The sequence below is a fragment of the Cibotium barometz genome, chromosome 5 (assembly GCF_041138505.1).
Source record: "Cibotium barometz isolate CiBa-2024 chromosome 5, ASM4113850v1, whole genome shotgun sequence".
NCBI lineage: Eukaryota > Viridiplantae > Streptophyta > Polypodiopsida > Cyatheales > Cibotiaceae > Cibotium > Cibotium barometz.
The window spans coordinates 30,830,892-30,841,591 of record NC_141050.1 but is presented as its reverse complement, the minus strand read 5'-3'; positions in this window follow the sequence as shown (position 1 = coordinate 30,841,591).

Sequence of the window (10,700 nt, the reverse complement as noted above, 5' to 3'; positions counted from 1 at the left end):
CTCGTGCCCAACATTCAGATACCAAGTGACCAGTTTTGTCACAACAATAAGAACAACGCTTTTGAGGAAATCTCAAAGGAGAAGAATTACCTCCTCTTTGGAAGCCACAAGATGTAAATTGGGAGGAGGAAGAAGGGCGTTGTTGAAATGGACGTCTCCGGGATAGCAAAGGTTGTCTCTGATTCTGTGTACTCTTGGGCAATCATGACCATTTCATGAGTTACCGACGTCTGACGATCATGACGTTGAGAATATTCAATCAAAGAAATACATGTATGCTCAAAGTCAATTCCATCCTTGTTAGATAATATAGTGACAATATTATCATACAAAGGATCCTTCACCGTATCAAGAAGATGTGTAACCAATTGAGTTCGAGGAATAGGATCCCCTGCAGGCAGAAAGTTGATTCATAATACCTTTGAATGATTCAATGTGACTAGACATGGATGTACCTGTCTTGAATTGAAGCTTGCCGAGAAGATTACGGAGATACAGAATCTCTGTAACAATTTTCTTCTCAAACATAGTGATAAGATAGTCCCATATAGCATATGACGTGGTAACGGATAAACATCTAGCATGAGTGAATCGTTAAGGGAAGAAAGTATATACCGACGAGCAGCCTTATCACGAGCAACGAATCTAGTGTGCATGATCAATTTTCCACTATTCAAAAATAAGACATTCGATAATAATAATATCATTCTGAAGTGGATCAATAGGTTGAGGAGGGCATGCAAGAATACCAAGAACAATATCTGCTAATTCGTCTCCTTCCAAAATATCTGCTAATTTGTCTCCTTCCAAAACATCTGTGCCAATTCGTCTCCTTCCAAAATTAATAGCATCTTCTATTTCCAACCAGGAAATGCTTGGCCTTGAAAAAGAGAAATAGAACGCTGCCCATAAGGAAATCCATTAACATGTATGGTGTTTGCCATGTCGGGTTGTGAGAACACATACAAGATAAGATCGAAGAACTTGCAGACCATGTACGAGATATGAGAAACGTAGCCAAAAATAGGCATGCACCAGACGACGAGCATAAAGTGATAGTGTAAGAAATAGAACGTGAACCAAAATTAGAACTCTAAAAGTGGAGACCCGTGTCTCATGCACGTAAGCAAACTTAGAGGTCCATAAAAGACGAAAATAATAATAAGAAAAAGCACCACGTTATGACACAACTTGCACGACAAGTTTTGTATCTAATTGTAGCTTGTATAGCAAGCATCCGTCTAAAGCTTTCAAGGAAAGCTTTGATGATCAAATTCTGCTTACGACTCAGAGACAACTACCTGTTTGCTCTCACAAAGAACGGTTACCTGTTTTACTGTTTTAGAGATGCAATTTGCTTGAACTGTCCTAACTTTGGACTCAGAACTCCAATTGACAAACCGTTTTGATAGGATTTACAAGCACTATACCATCTACGCACCAGTACTTGGTTTTGGTTTTAAGGACGTGATTAAGAAACAATTCTAATTACTACAAGTGGAGCTATAAAATCATGTAGGCAACATATAATCAAGGAACCAATCAACCCTACACAAAACTGTTACCAAAAATCAATCTTGTAAGACATGAAATCATAATCATAAATTGAACAAGAAGACGTAGATGCTTCTCTTATGATTATAATCGCTCTGATACCATGTTAAGAGATGGAGAGAGACTAGAGAAGAGACGAGAGAAGAGACACCACATACGCTCCTGGACCACAAGAATGAATCATATTAGTCACAAGTCACATATATATAGGCAAGACCTAGAGTGAGTTAGGACTAGCTATATAGCTCCAACACGAAGTAACCCTTCTACAAGTTGCAAAATTTGACATTATATTTGGCATTATATTCCACTGGGTCTCGGAACAATTCTTGCGTTTGACAATTCTAGCATTTGCTTTTTGCTTTTTGCTTTTTGCCTTTCCTAGCTCTTCGACGTAAAAGCACGCGTTTCGCATCCAACTTATAAGAAGAGCTTCTCTGGCAGGCTCTTTACTCGACCACCCACTCTGCAGGTGATGAATATCCGTGCCCAACTGATCAGCGACCATTACAGCACTGGATGTCCGATGTCTCACAAGGTGGCCGGTTATTTCAAAGTGGGGAGCGGCCTGGACATCCACCACGTCTACAACAATCGCTCGCACATGCTGGAGGTGAAGGGAGCCGTCCACGATATTGATGGCCCCCTGCAGCTACAGCCAAGTACTGATCGGGTGAAGATCAACTGCTATTATAACATTAATCAAGGCGTAAAAGTTCATGGCATAGGAATTGGTGGAAGAAGCTGCCATGAGGATATTGATGATGCCCCCATTGATCAGGACAAAGAAGATGAGAATTTGAAGGAAATCTCTCAAGAGTGTGATGATATTGTTGAACAGGACGGAGCAGCAGCAAGAGTTAGGCCAAGATAATTAATGATCATGAGATTATTGAAGATAATCATCTCCAAGAAGGAGCACTAGAGGAAATCTGCCAACAGCATGGAAGCCCAGTGCTGCAGCTCCACTTGCTCGAAAATGATGAGAAGGTCGAGGTATGCACCACCTGCATGCCACAGTCAAAAAAAGAAGAGCAGGATGCATGGAAGTATGTAGGAAAGAAGAAGAGAGGGAAGAAGCCCAAGAAAACAAAGAGATCAAATCCTAAACACGATACTAGCCATAAGAACAATGCTGTTATAGTACAATGCGGTAATCATGAGATTGACATCAGCAATGAGATTGAAAGCAATGCAACAAAAGCTCAAGGCAGTAGCAGTGATAGCAATGGTAAACAAGGCGGCAAAAGGCCGGCCTCAGCCCCTAGCTGTGTGAATTTAGGGCAACTACAACAGGGGAAGAATGCCAAAAACCATGCCTTCTTCTCCACAGATCAGCTACTATCCTTGATGAGGCAAGCCGATGGGGAATACTTGGAATCTTCTGATGAGAAAGTTTTGGTCGATGCAGCAGTGGTATCTTGTGATTCTACAAAAGAGGAATATTCAGATGCTCTAGAAACACTGAATAAGCACAAAAAGAAAACTAACAAAAAGAAGAAGAAGTGGAACAAATATTTGGATGCAGGAGAATCTAAAACAGAAGAGGAATATTCAGATGCTCTTATAAAGACACTGAATGAGCAGAAGCAACACTCCTCTCAGGACTGTGGCTTGCAAGATGAGATACTTGAGCCGCACACACCTCAGAAACCTTCTCTCATATCCTCATGTACTGTTGGTGTTCTTAGAAGACTGTATTTTTTCATGGGAAGCTACTAGGAGAAGAAGACAAGAACACACTCATAGCAGCGGACTGAGACGAAGTGAACACTCATACTGGACTTTACCAATATTGCCATGGCGCAGGCATGTATTTCGCATTCTGCAATATGTTGCTAAAACTTGGATTGATCTATATTTTGCATTCTACAAGATGTTGCTAAAACGAGCATCCTTGAAAATATATCTATGTTTTGCACACAAGCCATGGTAAAAAGCTCCCTCGTTCTCCAAATTGCTAATTAGTGTTCAGCATCATCACAAAGTTTTGTAACAATTCATTTCCCAACTTAACAAAGTCCAACTTGAGAGTCTCTGCTCGTGAAAAAGCTTCAAATCATCATCATCAATTCCAACATGCATAGCATAGACTATGTGATATAACACACACTTGAACAAGAGTAGGTCCATGTATAAAGCCATGTCACCATACTAGTCTTTAGCACTGTGTCATGTCTTAGCTAAGAACAAATAAGATTATATAAATCCATCAGTCTAATACATTAATGGCATCAGTCTAATACATTAATGGCATGTTAAGTTTCCCTTAAAAGTATAATTTCAGGTGCGGTTTTTAATAAGATAGTTCCACTGTACTAAAGAAGAAGGGCAAGGATCTTCACATCCGCTAGAGACAGAGCTCAAATGACGAGGTTCTGTACATCAAAAGAAAATAGGTTACTTTACTTTGAATGTGCGGATTTCCCGACAAACTACTAGTGAGTTGTGAGAGGAAGTAGACCACCTCACATCACTAGAGTGGAGTTTGATGAAGAGACTTCAAGTCATGATGCTCTCACAACTCAATAAACCTCCATCCTAAGATCATTCTGGTCTAAGAGTAATTTGTGGCAGCACCACCCACTCCGAGCCCGGAAGTATAATTTGCTCTTTAGCTGGCCTTATCTTCATCAACACAAAGTTAGCAAAGTCAGTAATCCTTTAGAACCTACCCCAGCAACAATAAATGTTGTTTAGCCATCAACTCGACCTTCCAAAAAGATTATGCATTGTAGAGCTTGGGCCATGCCACTATTGTAGGAGGAGGTACGTGCTGCTTGAGGCTGGCAAACCTCACCAGCTTCAAACATAGCCTCTTTCACGGGCCAAGGATACATTTCAAGCGCCCAGATTTGTCTTTTTGACATGTATAGGGGTGACATCAAGCCACCTAGAGGGGGCATTTTTAAAAGTGATCTCACCCCTACAGATGGCAATACAACAAAATAGCCCCATTAAAATGTATCCTAAATGTCTTTCATGTCGGTACACTCGAGGTGAAAACATTTTATGGAGGCCAGGACGAGAGGGGTGAGGTTCCTTCTCGTTTAAGCCTTCAAAGGGCAGCAAAGCCCTTCAAAACTTCTCGAGTAGGCTTGCTTGAAAATAGGCCATTGGTTTGAATTTTGTTCTAAATTTTAGACATAAATACATGTATTTGGTCATAGATGTGACCTTATGAAGTCATGTGAGCTCTTAGTACTGATCATATAAGATTTACGAGCTAACAAAATGTTGTTTGTAATAGCCCTTATCGTTAGGAATTTTTTGGACCCAAAAAGGGCCTCCTAAAAGGATTCCTAATTTTAAGGGATTAGAGCTTAAAAAGTTGGGCTTAAGGGAGACAAAGGCTATGATGACCCCTATTTTTTGCCTTGCCACATCAGCCATACCCCCCTAGTTTCACTTTTTAAAGGGAATATTCTCATACTCTGTCTCTTACTTTTTGACTTTTCTCATACTTTCTTACTTTTTGAATTTTTTATCTTCACTCTCTACAAATTGAATCTTTCTTGTCAGTTTGAAGTCTCCTTTCTCATTAACTCCCACAATATCTCCCTTCCACATCAACAAAACATTCTCGTATTCAGGTGGGCCCCAAAAAGTGATTTTTTTTAATTTTTTTACATTTTGAGGTGGAAAAAACTGCACCACCTCTGGATTCAACAACTACACCGCCTGCTACAACTGCACCACCTCTGGATTCAACAACTACACCGCCTGCTCTGCGGATTCAACAACTGCACACCGTCTGCCCATAAGCAAGCTATTTACGCATTTGATTAATGTCCAAATCCAGCTGCAGATTTCAAACTCCATTTGGATGTTTCTTCATGGTTGCTTGAGCACCTCTATATATCACCTTGAACTATTTGACATCAAAGATGAATAGACTAAATGCTCTAAATCCAACCTCAAGAATATCGTGAAAAGTTCCACAATACTCAAGATTCTCCTCTATGACATTGGTATCATGTCTATTGGCTCAACTTTCTTGCTCAAAAGTTACCATCACACCACAATCAAATGTGTTTCTTTTAGAATCCACACGCTCTTTGCGAAAGTGCCTTCCCTCTTGCACCATATTACATTATATAGTTTTTACTCACATTAAACAAAAGCATGACATTTAGTATATATAGTGCATTAAAGAAGGTATATACGTGAGATAGAGATGAAGAATGTACTTACTTGAGGGTCACATACTCTTGCATACTCATGCTCTTCTCTTGTGATCATCTCTCCATTTTGTGATGCCATCGATATTGCCATATGAAGCCATTCTATATTTATCTCTCATCCTTTCGTCTATTGATTGCATCCTTGTATCTCCCAATCCACTTCTTCATGATGGGACTATTTAGAATGCAAAATATATTAAACTTGTGGCATAATGCTTCATCTAGTCTTCATTGCCTTCCTTTTCCCTGAGGCACATTAGTGATTAGTCGGTCATCCTTCTCATTTCTCCATAATCGTGGCATGGAAGGATCTATGCGAGATAGATATTTTGAGATGTACACAAGAGACTCTTGCATCAACCATCCCTTTGCCATGCTTGCTTATGGCCTTGCTCTTTGTCTCACAAAGTCCTTCAAGGTTTTCATGAACCTTTCAAGAAAAAACATCACACAATGTCAATTTATCAACCAAATGCACCACAAGATGCAATTGGCTAGTGAGAATTGTTCTAAGGAAGTTGTCCTCGATCATACACACTGCCTCAATATAGCACTGAGACGAACCATCTTAATGGATGTAGGATCTATCTCCTTTAAGGATATATACCTACATACATAGCAATTACGTGTACTATTTACCAATACATAACTTGTGAGCGCATAAGAATTCCAAATAAATAATATAACTTAGTGAATTGAGGAGAAGATTCATACCTCACCAAGCTTCCCATTTTGTAAATAGCCTCTCTCACCTTCTTGTCTCCACAACCAACTATAGCAATTGGAAGAATAAACTATGCATAGAAAAAATGAAAGTTAGTATATGAGCTTACAAATTATGTACCACAAAGAGAAAATGAAAAAGTGAATATTTATATACCTATAATATCTTGTGCCAATCATGTGTGTTGAGGCCATATAATTGTTCCTCTCCTTTCTTTTTGGTCTTTGTGAAGGCACCCTTCAATGAATGCATTACTACCGTTGGTCTACAAAAAGAGGCGATTACACTTTTCACCTTATTGTGCTCCCTCTTGGTTAATACCTTGGTGCCTTTGGTAGGACTATTTTACCACTCACTTTCAATTGGCCATGCACTTTGAAGGCGTCCAATGTTTTGTAAGTCATCCCTTGCACCCTTTGTATCTCTTTTACCGATTAAATGGTCCCAAATACTTATTGCCACATTCTTGAAGATATGCATGTGATCTAAGAGATTATGGATCGTCATGTCACACCAATATGGATCGAAAGAAGGTTGTGTGTCTAGACGTCCCATTTGGCGGTGGATTAGGAGTGCTTCTCTATGCCTCAAACCAATCTTTACCTCTAATCACAGGTGGTGAGACATCATGTGGCACATACTTGGGATGTGAAGGAGGGAGAAATCGATTGTGTTTATCATACACCACCTTTTTAAGTGTAAAGGGTCTTTCCGAAACAAGTGATGTTCCACAAATCGGACATGCATGATGGTCTCCAAAGATAAAGATGTCAATCATAGTTGACCTAGTCCAATGCACCTTATGTAGTTTTTCCACATAATTCCGCACATGAAAGAAGTGAGAGTGATTTTGTAGTGGCATTATGATGAAATATAATCCATCCTAAACCCAATTGGCTTGACATATTCGCCAATGTCATATTAGATGGTGCCATCTTGGAGTTGCAATAATGTTTGAGATCATGTGTACATATTCCTATGAAAGTGGAGTACACTTGCTTGAGCAATTATTTGCTAATTTTTAATGCCTACAATATGCATGCATGTGCCTACAAGCATGTAAAGGTTGAGTGGTGAGAAATTGCATACATATGATTTACACAACATGGAAGGACAGTCTTTTGCCAAAAATGCATTGATTGTACTATCTTTGTGAAGCTTATAAATGGAATGACATTCTACAATCTCTACCTCACACATCTCTACTACCATGTAATCTTGTTGAACTATGATAGAAGCTTTTGCTACATCAACTTTCAAATTTGATATTCATGCTCTACTTGGCATATTCAAGACAATCATTCATATGACACATAGGCACTAAAATGTATAATGCTGCCAAATGCATTCCCTGAAGCACTAGTTTAGTAATAGGACATAAAAATGTCATAAGGCCCTCTTATGTCATGTTAACTAACCAACTTTCCAAATTTATTGTGACATAACAATAAAGCAAAATGTAGCTTTTATTTGTGTCACATTAGTCTAATGTGCTTATAATTCATAGTTTGGTTAACATATGCGATAATTTCTAATGTGCTTAGAATTGACAGTTTGCTTAACATGTTGGACTATGAGTTTTATCAAAACCTTTCAAAATGAGATCTTACAAAAAAGACATGGTTGTTTTCAAATGAAAGAAAAACAAGAAACTCTATCATTTTAAAGTTACTTTTTCATGTTTTGACTTTCTTTCCTAATTCAAGGCCATACTATAGTTTATAGCCTAATTTCCCAAAAAATAAAGTGTGCATGCTAGAAAAGAATGACGTAAAAAATAGCAAGGTGAGTTTTATATAGGAACCCCTTAATCGATTTTGAAAAAACTTATCCTCATCAAACCACTTGGTTAATCTAATTGGTCGTATAAAACAATGGAAATTTTTTATGAGAAAGACGTCTTTATACTCTTCTAATTTATTTTTTTGTTTGCATCTTTGGATTTCCCATGTCACTAAGAAAAGTGGTTGGCTAAAGGTGTGAGATTTCTGTCTCCTAGACCCATGCGAATGGTCACCCATTATCTACTTCATTTTGATAAATTGAATACTCATTAATTAAATCAAATCTAACTATGGAGGTCATGCATCGATATCTAATTGTGCACATTAAAGTAGGGACTAAAGTGGGAAAGTTTAATATCACTGCAGGCCAACAAGGTGATGAAACAACCCTTCCAAGCAAACCAAGACGAACATATGCATGCATGCAAAGAGAAAACGATGTGTTTACTCCAAACTCAACTTTTTCAAAATGAGACAAAAGGTTTCATTGTTAAGGAATATTATACCGATATCCTCACAAGCTCCATCGTTCTCTTGTGTCTCTTAGATGGATTTCCTAAGACTCATGGTCTCTCCAGACTCAACATTTCTTAGAATGTTGCTATCCTTGGTGGTGTGCTTAAAGACCATAGTTACAAAAAAAAACACATTTTTTTTAAAACACCCCAATTTTTGTGACACATTTTTTTAAATAGTTTTTTTAAATTAAAAAATTTATTATTTTTTAAAAAATTGAGATGTTTTTTTTTAATATCAATGGTTAATGTTGGATGATCATTGGTAGATCACTATTAAAGTTAATGTTGAATGGCATTGTCGTCGCCAGACCCATGGAGACTTGGAACCATGTGAATGTATTATCATTATGATTTAATGAACTATGATAGCCATAGGCTTCAAATTGTTCACTCTTGAGTTTTTATGCACAAGTTTAACTTTTATACATGAAATCTGTGGTTCCTAAGCTTAAAAACTATATATACATGCCATAATTATAGATTTTAAAAAATTAATTATGTGATTCCTCACCCACTTGTTAGAAAAATGCATGCATGGCGGGTTTGGGAGACGCTCATGCATGCACTGCACCACATACATGAATTCTCCATCCTTCTGCTCTCCTCATGGTTTGAAGATATCTTTATAGGTGTGGTTGACTAATTGATGGAAGGTATAATAAACCTTCCATCACATGTCATCGATAAAAGTCTTGCCCTCATCATCAAGGCTATAATAAATCATATAACCACCCTCCCCAGGCATGTTGTCTATCCCCATAGGTGGAGAAGACTACGCACCTCTCACAAAGAATCCACCGCACCCAGCTCCCCCACTACTAGATCGCCGATAGCTTATAGAATTACCACGTGAGTGACGTTATGAACGATGCCACATGCTAGGAAGATAGCACCACGGATTAATGCATAATGCATTAAGCTTATGCATTAATGTTGAGATATCGAGCTCAACTAGTGCTATGGTGGACATTGATGACCCGCGTGGGTGATAGCTTCCGCACTTGTGCCACTAGCATGGTTGGTGAGATTATTGCCGATATTCCGCCATTGGATGACAAGCTATGTGATAGCCATTTTAGAGTACTAGAGTTATGGCATACTTATAACGCCAACTTATATGGTCGGGTTCACACGATAGACCATCATTGTATGTTATTGTACAAGAGTACTTTCCCTTTATGTATGTACTCTTATCTTTTATTTTTTGGGGTAAAATATATTTAAGTTTAAGTTTTTGGGTAAGTTTAATTTTTTGGGGTAAAATAAATTATGAAAGTGTACTTACTTATGGATTTTTTGTGAACTTTGCAAGAGAAATTGTAAGTTTATATAAAAGAAGGGGTCATTTTGTATAATTAATATATATATAGAAGAAGGGGATCATTATATAGAAAATTTTAAGTTTGTACAGAAAAAGGGGTTACCGTATAGAAAAAGGAGTCATTTTTAATACTCAAAATTTATAACTAATGTATTCTTAAAATATATGCCCCTTAAATGTATGTGTGATGTATAGGTCTTCTATAGAGTAAATCCCTTGAGGCACTAGTAAAATATTAATGATTACTACAAATTTGGATTTAAGGGTCACATTGACAAGAATCTACATATTTTTCAAAAGCATTTATACATTTTATTAAAAGAGAGAGATAGAGGTGCTATAATGTATTCAAGAGAGGTTAGTTTTATGACTTGATATATATCACAATAGTACAGAATAACAAGAATATGCTTGCATCCTCATGTTTCCAAGAATTGAATTATTCGTAAATGCTTAATAAAAAAGTAGCACAATACTATGGACATAACAAGAATATGCTTAATAAAGAATTAGCACAATAGTATGGACATAACAAGAATATGCTTGCATTCTCATGTTTCCAAAGTCTAATTACTTCTAAGAGCTTAGTGAAGAAATATCACAATAGTAGGGACA